This window comes from Anolis carolinensis, chromosome 3 (genome assembly GCF_035594765.1).
Source record: "Anolis carolinensis isolate JA03-04 chromosome 3, rAnoCar3.1.pri, whole genome shotgun sequence".
In the NCBI taxonomy this organism is placed as follows: Eukaryota; Metazoa; Chordata; class Lepidosauria; order Squamata; family Dactyloidae; genus Anolis; species Anolis carolinensis.
The window spans coordinates 281,291,334-281,310,027 of record NC_085843.1 but is presented as its reverse complement, the minus strand read 5'-3'; the positions used below and the strand labels follow the sequence as shown (position 1 = coordinate 281,310,027).

At 41.6% G+C, this 18,694-nt stretch overlaps 1 protein-coding gene and 1 pseudogene across 1 annotated transcript in view; one reads left to right on the top strand and one right to left on the bottom strand.

The window, feature by feature from the left end:
- The window catches only part of ecel1 (endothelin converting enzyme like 1), a 99,254-nt gene that overhangs the window by 60,106 nt on the left and 20,454 nt on the right, over positions 1 to 18,694 (bottom strand). The gene's annotated exons all lie outside the window — the stretch shown is intronic.
- LOC103280073 (large ribosomal subunit protein uL23-like) lies at positions 4,837 to 5,361 on the top strand (annotated as a pseudogene).

The following is an 18,694-nucleotide window of genomic DNA, read 5'->3' as shown; positions in this document are numbered from 1 at the left end:
TTAGGAATGGTGGGAGTTGGAGTCCAAAATGCCTGGAGAACCGAAGTTTGCCCATGCCTTCTCTAGAGTAACTCCTACTAGGAAACAGTTCAGGAGATTGAAAGGTGTGTTTCCAGACATCTAGACCTGCTTGTTTTGTGCTGGGAGTTTGCATTGATTCCATGTGCAGGGCAAGGAACTCTGTGCATGCTCAGAGGACACAGCGAGTAAGAAGCTCAAGCCAAACGCTGCTTTCTAACAGACAGAGCCTGTTGTCTGTCCTTCCCTCCAATCGTGCCCAAATGAGTCCCTCTCCTTCTCTGCAGACTGGATGGGCTTTCAAACAAAAGCCCCAAGAAGCAATCAGCTAATGGTGGCGGCAGCCGCGGGCGCAGGATTCGCCAAGGAAGAATCAATCATAGGACCAGCCAGATGCTCTCAAATAATTGATTTATTGAAATCACTTTGGCCTCTCTCCGGATTTAATCTTCAGGCTCCTGGATGGGGCCTCAGAGACTGAACACGGTCCCAGGTGTCTTGGGAGGTTCTGTCCCCATGGGAATGGAAGGAGGATCACAGTAAGGCTGCCGCTTCCTCATACAAAAGAAGTAAATTTTCATTACTCTTGATTTACTAAGAATCCTACTTTCTGGGACGATCATACCAAGGAAGAGAAAGGAAGGAAGGAAAGAGTGAAGGGAAGAAAAGGTGCATCTGTATTGCAGAATTAATGCAGTTTGACCCTACTTTAATATCCATGGGTCATTACTATAGAATCCTGGCATTTGCACTTTGGTGAGACACCACCACTCTCTGGCAGAAAAAACTAAAGACCTTGTAAAACTACAGCTCCCAAGACTCTATGCCACTCAGGCATAGCAGTTAAAGTGGTGCCAAACTGCATTAATTATATAGTGTAGATCAGGGGTCCCCAAAACTAAGATCATGTGGCCCTCCAAGGTCATTTACCTGGCCCCCGCCCTCAGTTTTATAATATAATATTTTATATCATTTTAAATAATATAATATATTGTATATACATATAATATTGATAATAATATAATGTTATATAATATAATACTAATAATAATACCATATAATAATATTAATTCTATATTACATATAATATTACAGTATAGTGGTATAGTTCAATAAAGTAATATATAATGCTAATATTCTGTTATGCTAATAATATAATATATTGTATGTACAGCTGCTCTGAGTCCCCTTCGGGGTGAGAAGGGCGGGATATAAATGTAATAAATAAATGTAGTAAATGAATAAATAAATAATTTTAGACTTAGGCTCGCCCAAAGTCTGAAATGACTTGAAGGCACACAACAACAACAATCCTAATTAGCTTGACTATCTCATTTGCCAGAAGTAGGTCCACATTTCCCATTGAAATCCTGATAGGTTTATGTTGGTTACAATTGTTTTCATTTTTAAATATTGTATTGTTCTTTCATTTTGCACTACAAATAAGATATGTGCAGTGTGCATAGGAATTTGTTCGTTTTTTCCCCCAAATGATAATTTGGCCCCTCTACAGTCTAAAGGATTGTGGACCGGCCCTCTGCTTTAAAAGATTGAGGACCCCTGGTGTAGATGCATCCTGGAATCATCGGGTCAAGAAAGAGAAGGGATTGAAGGAAAGGGAAGCTGCATCTATACTGTAGAATTAACGCAGTTTGACACCACTTCAACTGCCATGGCTCAATGCTATGGAATTCTGGGATTTGTAGTTTGCTACAAAGACACTGTCAGAGAAGGTTGAAGACTTCAAAGCCAGCAACATCACCTAGATGGTTCAGGTCTAGGCTATTTGGTGAACTGCATCTCCTTGTATGGACAGCCTAGGCTCTAAGATCATCTGATACACTGTAGATTCACCCATCGTTAACAGTTTAATTATAATGTCTGTTTTTAATGTTTCCTATTCGTACATTTTTACCTGCATTGCTTTTTAGATTAGTCTTTTTTACGTGTCAGTAGCGACTTGAGAAACTGCAAGTTGCTCCTGGTGTGAGAGAATTGGCCATCTGCAAGGACGTTGCCCAGGGGATTCCTGGATTGGGAGCTGGAGCTGACAAAGGGAGCTCCCGCTCTCCCCAGAGTCAAACCACCAACCTGTTGGTCAGCAGTCCTGCCGGCACAAGCCACCGGGGGCTTCTTTTTAGATTGTAAGTTGCCTTGAGCTTCAAATTTGGGAGGAAGGTGAATTAAATTAATATAAATACTGACATTGGTAAATAATAAATACGTTCTGTCTTGAGCCATAAGATTCTTGCCTATTTTCACTGCAGTGGATCAACACATGCCTCTCTACACCCTGACCGACCATCCCTGGAGTTTTGTGGCTACTGGTAATACATAGGCCTTGTTTCAATCTGTGGGTTGTAATTGATTTTATATCATTAGCAATCTCATTAGCTACTTGAGCTGAAAGACAGGTTATAAACGGAGTTTAAAATGCCGAGAAATATTTTGCAAAAAGGGAGGAGAGACCATACAAAGCAGATCTTCCACTCTTCTAGAAGTGAAGATAAATGTCTCCTGGCTCTGTATCTTCATGGAAAGGAAAATAAATTCACATTGGTGGGTTTCACTGATTTGATGATTCATGGACTGAATAATATTTTCTCTTCAGGAATCTCTAGGTCCTCCAATACACCTCTATTAGAAGACTTAGACATCCCGAGAATGATCACTTCTCTAGGTGTTTGTAGATCCTCCAGCACAATTCTATGAGTCTGGATGTTGCTTCCACTGATGTTTGCTCGCAGAGGTCTTATTTGTTGACATTAGAGGTACAAAGCTAATCTGGGAAATATTAATCAGAGCAAAATGATGGGAAAAGAACCAAGAAAAACCAGACTCATATCCCATCATCACAAGGTGACCTGCAAAATGGAGCCTCTCTTGGTTTCTCCCTCTGCTTTCCTCCTCGGCTGATTTTGTGAGGTCATTGTCCCTTATCACAAGATCATGAATCATTTCAGGGGTGACATCTCTGCTACAAACAGAGTCATTGCATGGCTTTGCCCAGAAGTGCCTGATTTGTAATACAAGGGTTGAATGAAAAGTAATGCCTCCACCTTCGTAACTCTTCAACAGATGGCAGTCTTGGTCTGCGGCAGGTCCTGGCTTGTTCAGTAGACTCTCCTCTACAGTTCCATTTGGTGGGAAGCCTTAGCATTGAATGGTTGTGTTGTTAAAGTGCGAAGTATGGAACCCTGCACAGACGGGGAAGCCTTAGCATTGAACGGTTGTGTTGTTAAAGTGCGAAGTATGGAACCCTGTGCAGACGGTTGGTCAATGTGACTTAAGCAACGTTCAGTCAATGAATTCCTGACAGCAGAAGGTGTCACTCCAAAGGAGAAAGGCGTCCTGGCAGTTCCTGGCAAATTTGAAGTCTGTGCGCTTCCATTTCAGGCATCAGCATCCTTGGGTACCCATTGTGCACAGATCTTCCGATAGCCAAGCAAAACCATGTGGAACATGAGACCCACATGTTCTTGTGAAATGCCAATTATGCTTCAAATTTCTCTCTGATTGATACGACGATTGTCCTGAATCAATCTTGTCAACCTTTTGCTTGTGAAACTCAGTGGTTGCTGATACAGGACGTCCAACTCTTTGTTTGTCACGCAAGTCCAATATTCCCACCTCAACATCTTTAAACTTACTCACCCAACAATGCACAGTACTCACAATCGCCATAAACAGCTTGCATTCTCTGATGAATCTCCTTTGGGGTGACCCTTTCTGCTGTCAAGAATTCAATGACTAAATGTTGCTTAAGTCGCATTGACTGACCATCTGTGCAGGGTTCCATACTTCGCATTTTAACAACACAACCGTTCAATGCTAAGGCTTCCCGCCAACGGAACTGTAGAGGAGAGTCTACTGAACAAGCCAGGACCTACCGCATACCAGCACTGCCATCTGTTGAGGAGTTACGAAGGTGGAGGCATTACTTTTCATTTAACTCTTGTATAACCATCTCAAACATTGAGGCCCTTTCCTTTCCATGCCATTCTTCTGGGAGAAACCAAGGTTCCCCACCATGTTCATAACCTGATTTCCAATCGGGAAAATACGTTCTAATGTGATATGCATGTGTCTGAATGACAAGCTCTGAGAAGCTGTGATTTCTCTCTCTGTTTAATGCCTAATGTAGGGGTCCTCAAACTTTTTAAGTGGAAAGCCAGTTCATGGTCCCTCAGACTGTTGGGGGGCTGGACTATGATGACAATGAGTTCAAAATTAGGATTGTTGTTGTTGTGTGCCTTCAAGTCGTTTCAGACTTAGGTCAACCCTAAGTCTAAAGTTTAGGACAGGGGCCAGGTCAATGACCTTGGGGGGCCACATCCGGCCCACGGGCCTTAGTTTGGGGACCCCTGGCCTAATGCTTACAGGCACCATTAGGGACCATTCCTACATCTCTGGTTTTGGTCCAGAAACCCAAGGATGGCCTTGGACCATCCTAAACTGGTATCCCTATGCAAAACAAACAAACAAACAAAAACAACAACTATGTTATAATGGAGTTATATCTGGTTGGATTAATGGAAATGGAAGGCTGCTGGCTTTTATGATAGGACCTCCAGATTCAGGGTCTTAATACTTGGGAACAGCTAATGGAGCTGGGCATGCTTAGCTTGGAGAATTAAAGTGATATGTGGTTCAACATTAAATATCTGAAAGGGTTTCAGGTACAGCAAGGCTTCTTAAGTGATCTCATCCACAAATCACCACCTCGAATAGCACTGATGTAGGGGATGATGTGGGCTTGCTTTCCACTGCTCCAGAGACTATGGCAGCAACAAATGGGATCAAAGGATCTCTTTTTCCAAGATGGCGCTGAAAGTCAAGAAGGAGGCTGTCCCGGCTAAGACTGAGGCGAAATCCAAGGCCCTGAAAGCCAAAAAGATGGGCTTGAGGGGAGTCCACAGCCCCAAGAAGAAGAAGAAGAAGAAGAAGAAGAAGAAGAAGAAGAAGAAGAAGAAGAAGAAGAAGAAGAAGAAGAAGCACACTTCCCACACTTTCTGGAGGTCCAAAACCCTACGGTTATGGTAGCCGCCCAAATACCCCTGGAAGAGTGCACCCAGGAGGAACAAGTTGGACCATTATGCCATCATCAAGTTCCCTCTGACAACTGAGTTGGCCATGAAGAAGATCAAGGACAACACCTTGGTCTTCATTGTGGACATCAAGGCCAATAAGCACCAGATCAAGCAGGCTGTCAAGAAGTTGTATGACATTGACGTGGCAAAAGTCAATACACTTATCAGTCCTGATGGCAAAAAGAAGGCCTACATTCATTTTGCTCCGGATTATGACGCTCTAGATGTAGCCAAGAAGATTAGTATCATCTAAATGAAACATTGCTGGAAACTGCACGGAGCTCCTAAGTATACCATGTTTCCCCGAAAATAAGACAGTGTCTTATATTAATTTTTGCTCCCAAGGATGCACTAGGTCTTATTTTCAGGGGATGTCTTATTTTTCCACACAGAAGAATTCATATTTATGGTTACATTGTTTAAAAATGAAAATGTAATTATCTACTGTACAGTAGTTGTCATCACAGACCAGCATAACCAAACTGTGAATCCTTTCAAGAATTTCTATATTATATTTAATTGCTATACTGTTTTTAAATTACTGTTTTAAATTTCTGTTTGTATGTAAATTTATGTTGTTGTTGGGCTTGTCCCTGTGTAAGCTGCCCTGAGTCCCTTCTGGAAGATGGAGGTGGGATACAAGAGTAAAGATATTATATTATTATTATTTCTTGTTACTACCTTTATTTCCACGTACAACAATCTATGGTATGTACATTTACCGATCCTGCATGCTTCCAAACAAAAACTTTACTAGGTCTTACTTTTGGGGAGGCCTTATATTTAGCAATTCAGTTAAACTTCTACTAGGTCTTATTTTTCGAGGATGTCTTATTTTCAGGGAAACAGGGTAGTTGTAGCCAGGGAATCTGCAGATTGTACAGAGGTTCTTATGCCCTTTTGTCCATTAAACCCACCTTTGACACCAGGAAAAAAAAACATAAACAAACAAAAAACAAATACGATCAAACTGCCAGAACAGAGATTCTACCTAAATGTTGGGAAGGATTGATTGGCAGTAAAAATGTCTAAGCATGGAATAGACTGTCTCAGGTCCTTATCACAGGACACCCTTATAGTGTCATGGTTCCCCTTTAACTGCCAAGGCAACATTGTATGAATGCTGGCATTCAGAAAACAGTGGGGTTTCCTTTTTTGGAGGCCTTTAAATAGTTTATAGTTCATAGTGAATGGTTGAATTAGATGGCTTTTAAGATTGCTTCGAACTCTATATTTCTATCCTAACTGGAGGCAGGAGAGTTTTCTTCTGGAAGAAAGAAAAAGATGGTCCAAGGCATGTGGAGGAGCCAATGGCCATAACATATATTTGGGTAATTACATGGATGTTTTATGCCCCTCAGCCATTTCTTCACTCTCCAAATGCTCCCATTGTCTGGATTAAGATCTCTTCTGCTTTCATTGTTCTCTGTGATCAGGGTTGCATCCACACTTCAGAATTATAGCAGTTTGACGCCATATTAACTACCATGATGGCTTGATGCTATGGAATTCTACGACCGGTAGTTTTGTGAAGTATTTGTAAAATGTCGTAGATGTGTTGCCACGACAAATTATAAATCCTAGGATTCTGTCAGATGGAGACAAGGCAGTTAAATCGATGTCAAACTGCTATAATTTTGCAGTACGGATGGTCTCCACGGTCAAACCAGGAGCACTGTTCCATGGTGAGATGGCAAGCGACAAGTGTGCCGGGAATAGACAAAAGGGAGACAACTTGGACCCTGTTCAAAACATTGAAAGTTACCGTGAGGAATGCACCAATGTTATTATTATATGAATCCTTGATTAAGTTGGGAATACAGCCGAGACACAGCGCAATCCAGGCTGAGAGGCAGCTGGTCTGGAGAGGACAAAGGGACCCCGGGGACGCGGAGACACCAAATATTATGAGCACTCTTGCAAAATTAAGGAGGACAGGAAAGGTGTCTGTCAGGGCTTGTTGGGGGGAGAAGCGGCTGCAGTTCTGTTTGAAATGAGAAATTAATTAAAGCATTTGTACAAAGAGAAGGGAGAGCAAACCCAGGGCTGGTTGAATGATAGCAGTTTAAAATGATCTACAATTCTGGCGCTTCAAGGAATTGATCCCAGCTGTGAAGAGAAGAAAGGAAAGCCTATGCCAAAAATGTACATTAGCTACTTATTTAGTTAAAATATTTCTCCTCCCACCCTCCTGGAAGGGCGCAGAATTATTCAAGCACGTATGCGCATTGTGCTAAGGTAGATATGACCTTTCCCGTCATTTTTGGTTTAGCTCCTGAGTGGAAACATGCAGTCCTGTTGATGGATTCCAACTCCCAGAACTCTCTTCCATTGGGGGGAATATTTTCAAGCCATGGGGGGTTGTATCTATGGATATAGAATCTGTAGATAAAGAGGGACAACTTTGTAATTGACCTTTCTAATGGTCTTGTTCCAGGCTTTTTAGTATCAGGACTGGCTTGAATGTTTGTTATCATCAACAACACAGTGAAGACATCTGCCCTTGCGCTTTGCTGTTCTGCTGCTGAATATGCATGCCCAGTCTGGAACATATCTCACCACATTAAAACAGTAGATGTGGCTTTTAATGAGACATGCTGCATTATCATAGGTGTGCTGGTATGACTGTACCAGAAGCTCCGATTTTATTTTCTTGCTGCTAATGTTTGCAGTCATAGGACAGGCTGCCTGTCAATCATCATTACGTTTGGTTCCGCCCCTTATTCAGGGCTCTGGGAGGGAAGGAGCCATTTTTAAGTCAGTCTCACTTAAGGAAGCTAAGCTATAGGACGTAGACCAGCTCGTCCCGTAGAAAAGCTTCATATCTCAATAACATCCGGGGATATAGAACAGCCGAGAAACAAAAACAGAAAATCCAGGGGAAAAGGTCCTAAAAGCTCTGGCTGAGAGCTTACAGCCTCTCAGCCTCACAGCTCCTGAGGGAAACAGCCCTAAGTTTCTAAAGAAACCTCGGAGAGAGAACAGCATCACAGATCCACGGAACCCCAGCTGAAACATCTGCAAGCCTTGGTTGGTAGGTCCACTCAATGCTCAGACACATTTGGAATCGGTAGTAGGTCCCACATCAGCTAGGCCCATATAATAGACAGCCTGGGAGAGGTTATAAGGGGGTTTTCACAGTTATCCAAAACCAATTACCTGTCCCCTGGGGACAAGACTGAAAGGGCCAACAGTTTATTAAGGAAACCTTGAAGTGTTATTTGACTCCTTGAAGATTTATTATTTGTTCACCAATAAAGACTTTGTTATTTCATTAAAAACTCAAAAGGCCATCCTTTTCAGGGAAATCCTCAAGAACCTCTCTTTCGAGGCGCCCTGGCTTCCCGCTGGGCATAAAGTGTACGTCCTATACAAAGACAATAGTTACAGGCCCAGCATGTGACAGAACAATAGGATGTCTATGCCCCACACTGCTGGAGAAATTATACTGTTTAGCCAGTATTGCACTACCTGACATCCATCAGGAAGTAGCAGCAAGCAAAGAAAGGACCAAGGCAATGACATCTCCAGCCCATCCCCTGTTCAGATATCAGCCAGCACGCCAATGCCTTAAATCAAGAAATAGTTTTCTAAGATCTACAGAGATACTTGCAGGAACACCTCAGCAAGCGAGAGTCCAAAAGTGGCAGGCTAAAACCCAAAACCTCAAGCCATGGCTGATACTGAATAAGAGACTCCCTCCTGGGCACACAGAAGACTGGGCAACTTGGAAGGCGCTGAACAGACTGTGCTCTGCACCACGAGATGTAGAGCCAACCTTGAGAAATGGGGCCACAAAGTGTAGTCCACAACATGCGAGTGGGGAGAAGAGCAAACCACAGACCACTGACTACAATGCAGCCTGAGCATTGCCACATGCACCATGGAGGACCTTTTAATAGCAACACCAGAGGCACTCCAAGTGGCCAGCTTCTGGTCAAAAAACATTTAGTATAATGTCAAGTTTTTAACTTTGTTTGTGTTTTTAAATACATTACAATTTGTACCCTCAGTTCACTTCTGACATGATAAATACATCATCATCATCATCATCATCATCATCATCATCACTCTGTTGAACCTACTCAACAATAAATAACTTCACCCACTGACATCATGCAGTTGAACAAAACATTGGGAGCTCAGTATCCACTGGGGTTTAGTTCCAGGTCCCTACTTTGGAAACCAAGATCCGTGGATGATTGAATCCCAGTACGCACAATGTGGTAGTATGTAAAAATGAATCTGTGAAATGGAAGAAAGCTAAAGCAGGGTTTGTCTAGGAACTGGGATCTGGGCCCATAACCAAATGTCAGAGTATTAGCAGTGCAGCAGTAGTTGGATGGAGTCAGTGGAACGCAGAACGAAGTGACATCCAGAGACTTTGGTAAAACTATATACAAAGTTTTACTGTAAGCAGTAATAATCAAGACAAACAGGCTTGCAGACAATGGACACAGGACTTAACACCTAGGCAGACAGCACTCAACTCAGAACAGAACACAATCAGCAATGCACAAACACTTGTGTCTGGACACTCCCCAGTTCCAGCCACACATCAAGGTCATCACAGCTTCTTAGTAATTAACTCTTTCCAGACTATATTACACTCTGGATGATGCAATCAGTATGCAATACAGACAAGACACAAATTTCATTTAAACACTACCAATACACAAATCCCACATTAACAGCGTTTACCTACACACCTGCATAATGTTTGACGTAGTGGAAAACAAAGGTTTGCATTTTAGATTTTTCCTCCCTGAATATTTTAAAGTCATGATTGGTTGAATCCATGGATGTTGAATCCGGGGAAACAGAGGATGGGAGAAGGGAGAGGGGAAAGGAGAAGAGAAAGATGAAGAGAGGCAGAATAATAGGAAAAAAGATTTCTTTGGGTTTCTTTCTGGGATATGATTAAAATCAAATATCAATCAAACAACTGTCAATCACTCAATCAAACAAACCGCCTAGAAAGAAAACTGTGGGAGACATAATACAGAGCATGGAAAAAGCTACTTTCAATTATTTTCAGAGTATGGTAAAATTAGTTATTTCCCCCCTTTGTACAATGCAGGGTCTACAAAGTGCCAAAGTCATTTCACAGGAGTAAAGGAACAGCTCTTATCCCCTTGTCATTTCTAAACATGCATTCCATATATACATTTGGAGACCCTGCAGCTCCGCTCTCCATAGGTTTTACTATAAGTGCCTCCATTTAAGGAACATTTTTAAAACCCCAAGATGGGTAATAAATCACAGAGAAATCCGTCTCTCACGAGAAACCAATTTTGGTCCCTGCTGGTTGGGTGGAACGGGCTGTATAACACATTGACATGCACACAAGGGGACACTCGGCAGAAGGCAAAGAACAACTCCAACGGCTAGCCCCATAAATCTATGGATTTATGGCCTTGTGGGAAATGCAGCCCCAAGCCACTTCTCTGACATGTGGAAAATCTGCTGCCCAAGCTCCTTTGGGTGCATATCTATCAAAGGACACAGCCTGGCCATACATTTTCTTAGGAATATATCCTGTTTATATACCAATCAGATTCCTCTCGGAGTTATGACATCCTTTAAATGCGGCCAACCTCTCCACATCATGCAGAAAGTAGAGGCTGAGATCTTACATCCATGAATTATTTCTTAGCTACGGTTGTCATGTGCCTTTGAGTCAATTCTGACTTATGGCAGCTCAAAGGTGACCCTATTGTGGGGTTTTCTTGGCAAGATTGGTTGAAATAGGCCGACCTCTTTGAGGCTGAGAGGGTGTGAATTGCCAAGGTGATTTAATATGTTCCCATGGCTGAACAGGGATTCAAACACAGGTCTTTACACCATCCTGGTTTCCTAATTAGTTATGCCCAGCCATCCTCCCAACATGTTAGTTAGAACCATAGAATCCTGGAGTTGGAAGAGACCTCGTGGGCCATCCAGTCCAACCAGCTGCCAAGAAGTAGGAAAATCACATTCAAAGCACCCCTGAGAGATGGCCATCCAGCCTCTGCTTAAAAGCCTCCAAAGTAGGAGCCTCCACCACACTCCGAGGCAGAGAGTTCCACTGCTGTTCTCACAGTTAGGAAGTTCTTCTTAATGTTCAGGTGGAATCTCCTTTCCTGTAGTTTGAAGTCATTGTTCCACATCCTAGTCTCCAGGGCAGCAGAAAACAAGCTTGCTCCCTCCTCCCTATGTCTTTTCCCCATGTATTTATACATGGCCCTCATCATGTCTCCCCTCAGCCTTCTCTTCTGCAGGCTAAACATGCCCAGCTCTTTCAGCCACTCCTCATAGGGCTTGTTCTCCATGTTGTGGTAATCTCTGAGCGGTTAGACTCAATTTAACCCTCTCTGGGGGAGATTCCACCAAAATCAGCAGAGTAGCAAAAGGAAAGCTTTCAAATGCAACAGTTACTTACACTGGGCAAGCAAGAGAAGCCTTTAGGATTGCAATGGACTGCAGAGTCTCAATAAAAGTTCAAAAAGTGTTTATTCAGGTAAAAAGAACTCCATTGTAGATAGAAAGGCTTGGGAGCTGTCTAGTCTACTCTAGACTGGTTTCTAAGGAAAAATAAGAAAGGAAAAATAAGAAACATCTACATAGTTACATCTTGCCAGAAGAGATGGCGAGATGCTTCTTGTGAGCTTGAAGAACAAAGGGAGAAAAAAGAACCAGAATGGTTCCAACCTCATGGTCCAGTTTATTGGGGCCATAAAAGACATTCTGACCAATGAGAAGTTAGTGTCCCTAGAGATTCACATTTCTACTAACTTCAAAATAAGGGATGTGACGTAAACAGGATAGAGTGAAACACAGTAAAGCCTGTCTAGGCATGCTTTGGAAACAGGGAAAGGATTCCCTCAATCTAACTCTATCATCTATCTAACTACATCTAGACTTGAGTAGTCCAGGATGATTTCCCAACACTCCAGACCCTTGATCCTTTTAGTTGCCCTTCTCTGGACACATTCCAGTTTAGAGTCAACATCTCCCTTAAATTGCGGTGTCCAGAAATGAACACAGTGTGATTCCAGGTGTGGTCTGACCAAGTCAGAATAGAATAGTGGGGGAGCATGACTTCCCTGGATCTAGGCACTAGACTCCTATTGATGCAGGCCAAAATACCATTGGCTTTTTTTGCCGCCGCATCACATTGTTGGCTCATGTTTGCCTTCCTCCCCACGAGGCCTCCAAGATCTTTTTCACACACACTGCTGTCGAGCCAGGAATCATCCCCCATTCTCCATTTTTGCATTTCATTTTTTTCTGCCTAAGTGGAGTAACTTGCATTTGTCCTTGTTAATGTGGGAATAATTTGCTTCAGCAAGAAAAGATAGTGCAAACAAATTTATTTGGATGGAACAATACTTCAGAGATGTTCAGCCCCTTTAGCTGTAGAGTGAGAGTGGATTAACAAAGACTATGAAACATGGAAAAATTGGAAAACCAGACAGCCAAGGAGGAGCACAGTCATGGGTTATTTGTCTAACGGTGCATCCACAATTGCCAGATAAGTTCAAGTACACTTTCCTCCTTTAGCAATGTTCTGTTTTTGCCATTTGCTACACTCAACCCTCTATGGACATTTATGGCTAGGCTTACAAGGGTATGAACTGACCAATTACTGTATATACTCGAGTATAAGCCTAGTTTTTCAGCTCTTTTTTTAAGACTGAAAAAGCCCCCCTCGGCTTATACTCGGGTGAGGGTCCTGGCTGGCTTATATTTGTGTCAGCTTATATTCGAGAATATATGGTACATTTATTATTTTTCTCTATTATTGTTGCTACTATTACAATTATTTTATTCTATTTTTATTATTATTAATACATTTATTATTTCACTCTGATCTTATTATTATTATTATTATTATTATTATTATTATTATTATTATTGCATTTTACTCTATTTATTATTATTTATATTATTTTCCTGTATTTCTTCTTATTATTATTATTGTTATTGTTATTATTACATGTATGATTTTACTCTATTATTATTAAAAGGATACATAAGCACATTTACATTGAAGAAGATGAGAATCATGATTTGATCAGAGTTAGACAGTCTTATCTTAAATTTGAGTTTTATGTAAATATTCAAAAACATTTAACCTACTGATGCCTGAATTAATGTACAGTAGAGTCTCACTTATCCAACACTTGCTTATCCAACATTCTGGATTATCCAACGCATTTCTGTAGTCAATGTTTTCAATATATCGTGATATTTTGGTGCTAAATTTGTAAATACAGTAATTACAACATAGCATTACTGTGTATTAAACTACTCTTTCTGTCAAATTTGTTGTATAACATGATGTTTTGGTGCTTAATTTGTGAAACCATAACCTAATTTGATGTTTAATAGGCTTTTCCTTAATCTCTCCTTATTATCCAACATATTCGCTTATCTAACATTCTGCCAGACCGTTTATGTTGGATAAGTGAGACTCTACTGTAATTTTATTGGTATCTATTTTTATTTCTGAAATTTACCACCCTCGGCTTATACTGGAGTCAATGTTTTCCCAGTTTTTTTGTGGTAAAATTAGGCGCCTCGGCTTATATTCGGGTCGGCTTATACTCGCGTATATACGGTATTTACTTCGGCGGCATCATGGCTTGTCTTGGAGAAAGGTGGCTGCGTTCTGGTTTGTGGAGTCACACAAGGAGCATCTAAATAAAGCAGCTTGACACCACTGTCACTGCCACAGCTCAATAACATTACATCCTGGGAGCTGTAGTTTGGTGATGCAGCAACACTCTTTGACAGAGAAGCCCAAAGTCTTGTAAAACCACAGCCTTCATGATTCCATAGCATTAAGCCATGGCCATTACATTGGAGTTATACTGCATTAATCGTTCAGTATAGAGAGACTTGGACTAGATGACTTTTCAAAGCCATGCCCAGCAGTGGCTGCAAATGTCTGTGGAGTGAAGCAGCCATTCTCCGTTTTCCAACCAAAAATCAAAGGCGCTGTCCAAAGTTCTGAACCCAATGGAGTTTACCAATGTTCAGCACCTTGGAAAATTCATACAAAGTACGTCTACCTCAGCATTTCTCAACTTGGGTGTCAGGACCTCTTGGGGGGGGGGGTCACCAAAGACCATCAGAGAACACATATTTCTGATGATCTAAGACCCCTTGGGCAGAGAAGGCTGAAGATCTCTCCACCTGTCATAGAGGTTCTATGTAGTAAGTTTGGCCCAATTCCATTGCTGGTGGGGTTCAGAATGCTCTTTGATTGTAGGTGAACTATAAATCCCAGCAACTACAACTCCCAAATGTCAAGGTCTATTTTCCCCAAACCCCACCAGTATTCACATTTGGGCACATTGAGTATTCATGCCAAGTTTGGTCCAGATCATCATTGTTTGAATCTACAGCACTCTCTGGATGTAAGTGAACTACAACTCCCAAACTCAAGGTCAATGCCCATCAAAGCCTTCCAGTATTTTCTGTTGGTCATGGGAGTTCTGTGTGCCAAGATTGGTTCAATTCCATCGCTGGTGGAATTCAGAATGCTCTTTGATTGTAGGTGAACTATAAATCCCAGCAACTACAACTCCCAAATGACAAAATCAACTCCCCCGCCCCAACACCACAAGTATTAAACTTTGGCCGTATTGAGTATTTGTGCCAAATTTGATCCAGTGAATGGAAATACATCCTGCATATCAGATATTTACATTACTACTAGCTGTGCCTGACCATGTGTTGCTGTGGCATAGTCTGGTGGTGTTGGTCAGTATGCATTAGGTTGTTTGTATGCTGTGACCCCCTCCTTCCTTTATACTTACATCAGTAGTAGTACTTGAAGTCTGTTATCTGTTATGAATAAACAGTAGCAAAATGACAGTTATGAAGTAGCAACGAAAATAATTTTATAGTTGGAGTGGTCACCACAATATTAACGGGTCACATCACTGGGTAGGTTGAGAACCACTGGTCTACTTTGTAGGATGAATGCAGTTTGACACCACTTTAACTGCCATGGCTCAATGATATGGAAGGCTGGGATTGAAGTTTTCTCTTGGGCAGAAAAAGCTGAAGTCCTTGAAAAAGTACAACTTTTAAGATTACATAACATTAAGCCACAGGAGTTAAAATGCTTTCAAATGGCATTAATTCTAGTGTAGACCAAGCAGGGCAAACTTTGACCCTTCAGATGTTTTGGACTCCAACTCCCACAATTCCTAACAGCCTACCGGCTGTTAGGAATTGTGGGAGTTGGAGTCCAAAACATCTGGAGGGCCAAAGTTTGCCCGTGCCTGGTGTAGATGCACCCAAAGTTTGAGTTAAAACCAAGAACAGATTTACTACTGAACTGTCATGGATGGATGTCACCAGCTGCTGCTGGCTCAGAAAGTGTCCCTTGATTAGGAAAGGACAGTTGAGTGCTGCCATCTTCCTGTCCTGCCCATTGGCATCTTGGCATTATCTGTTTGGCTACGATGAGGAAAAATATGCGATCCCAAGCACACATCTCCGGGGCCTGATCCTGTGTGGTTTTAAATAGATTTATGGTCCTTGGAGTTCATGCACAGCAGTACCCCCTCCTCTCCTGTTCTCTCTCTTTCTCTGTGTTCCAGACATCTCGCTAGTCTGGAAAATTGCCTGGCAGACTGATTTCGCTAAACACTGCAATTACGAGGAGGAAAATTGCCTGGCGAAGTTTTCTTCCTTTCTAAGTCCCGTTAATTTGGGTATAAAAAGCACGCCTCCGCCGATGCCACACGCTCATCGTTGCCATGCAAATAAAGGCCTGAGCTCCAACGTCGGCATCCCACCGGCTCCTCTCGGCTCAAGAAGGCAAATCAGAAGCAAAGTGCAAGGATGTTCTGGTTTTCCACACTAATTCAAGCTGAGTCAAGGAGCCGGAGGAAATCAGCAGACAGAGCCAAAGCTTTCCTCTCCCCCTCAACTCCCCATGCGTCATATTTCACCATCACCTCAACATGAACACAAACATTAAAAATCCTAACACTATGATGCAAATTACTGGGAAATTGGAATAAAGTGCACATTAAACGTGCAAAAAACTGGAGTATGTTCCACACCACCAAGGTGTGTACTAAGGTAATAACTATGAGGGTTGAATGAAAAGTAATGCCTCCACCTTCGTAAATCCTCAACAAATGGCAGTACTGGTATGCGACAGGTACTGGCTTGTTCAGTAGACTCTCCTCTACAGTTCCATTTGGTGGGAAGCCTCAGCATTGAATGGTTGTGTTGTTAAAGTGTGAAGTATGGAACCCTGCGCAGACGGTCGGACTTAAGCAACGTGCAGTCATTGAATTCTTGACAGCAGAAGGTGTCACCCCGAAGTAGAAAGGCGTCACCTTCATTCTCATACTGGCTTGTTCAGTAGACTCTCCTCTACAGTTCCATTTGGTGGGAAGCCTTAGCATTGAACGGTTGTGTTGTTAAAGTGCGAAGTATGGAACCCTTCGCAGACGGTCGGTCAATGCGCCTTAAGCAATGTGCAGTCATTGAAGGTGTCACCCCAAAGGAGATTCATTAGAGAATGCAAGCTGTTTATGGTGATTGTGTTGATGTGAGTCCTGTGCGTCGTTGGGCGAGTAAGTTTAAAGATGTTGAGGTGGGAACATCTGACTTGCGTGACAAACAAAGAGTTGGACGTCCTGTGACAGCAACCACCGAGTTTCACAAGCAAAAGGTGGACAGATTGATTCAGGATGATTGTCATATCCCTCAGAGAGAAACTTCAAGCATAATTGGCATTTCACAAGAATGTGTGGGTCACATTATTGCTTTGCTTGGCTATCGGAAGATCTGTGCACGATGGGGACTGTGAGACGCCGGTGGCGGAAACAGAGTGTCAACGTTTTCCGTGACAGCTTCAGGAAACTTGTTCATCGTTGACAGAAATGTATCCAATTGTCTGGTGATGATGTGGAAAAGTGAACAGTGGTAGTTAAAGAGTACATTCTAAGGATTATTTCTGCGTTTGATTTATTAAAATATTTTGATCCAAACCGAAATGATGAAGGTGGAGGCATTACTTTTCATTCAACCCTCGTAAATGCACATTGGTACATTTAGATGCAGTAGACCATAACTTGAACATGAGTCAACAGTGTGATGTGGCAGCTAAAAAATTAATGTGATTCTAAGCTGCATCAAAAGGAGTATAATGTCTATACCGAAGTTCTAGTCCCACTCTGTTCTGCTTTGATCAATCCTCACCTGGAACAACACTGTGTCCAGTTCTGGGCAAAGCAGGTCTAGATAGGGACAAGCTGGAATGTGTCCAGAGAAGAGCGACCAAAATGATCAAAGATCTGGAGACCATTAACTCCTATGAGGTGTGGCTGAAGGAGTTGGATATGTTTAGCTTGGAGAACAGACGTTTAAGAGGTGACGTGATAGTCATGTTTAAATATCTGAAAGGATGTCATATTGCAGAAGGAGAAACTCTAGAGCAGGGGTCCTCAAACTTTTTAAGTGGAGGGCCGATTCATGGTCCCGCAGATTGTTGTGGGGCCGAATTATCATTTGGAAAATATCAAACAAATTCGTATGCTCACTGCACTTGTCATATTTGTAGTACAAAAAAAAACAACAACCCAGCAACAATTACTTATTTATTTATTTACTACATTTATACCCCACCCTCTCACACCCGAAGGGGACTCAGAGAGGCTTACAAGTTGTATGCAGATACAATATATTATATTATTAGCATAGCACAATATTAGCATTATATATTACTATATTATACTATATCATTATACAGTAATATTATTAGTAATATTACATTTAATATATAATATATAATTAATATTATTATATTATACAATATTATTATATTGTATTATTATTATTATTATTATTATTATTATTATTATTATCCACCCTGAGTCCCCTATTGGGTGAGAAGGGCGGGGTAGAAATACTGTAATAAATAAATATTATATTGTATTTATATTGTATTATTATCAATATTATATGTATACACAATATATCATATTATTACCATATCATTCATTTACAATATTTCATTTACAATATTAGTAAATGAAAGAACAATACAATATTTAAAAATAAAAAAAATTTAACCAACATACTGTAAACTTATCAGGATTTCAGTGGGAAGTGTGTGCCTTCTTCTGGCCAATGAGATAATCAAGTGGGATTGTTGTTGTGCCTTCAAGTCATTTCAGACTTTGGGCTAGCCTAAGTCTAAAACTGAGGGCGGGGGCCAGGTAAATGGCCTTGGAGGGCCGCATCCGGCCCCCGGGCCTTAGTTTGGGGACCCCTGCTCTAGAGACTAGGATACAGAGAAATGGATTCAAAATGCAGGAAAGGAGATTCCAATTAAACATCAGGAAGACCTAATGGTAAGAGTATGGTGCCGTGGAGTCCAGTGGAGTCCAGAAGATTAGCTCCATCATTAACATCTTTTTGTAGGGATTTGAAAACTTCTTAGTTCCAACAGGTTTTTGGAAATGATTAACCTGAAGCCTGAGGTGCCACTTTCGCCATTAAATGGAAACTGGGATCGAAATTGTCTTTTGGAAGTGCTTACTTTGCAGTTCTAGACACCACACTTGATG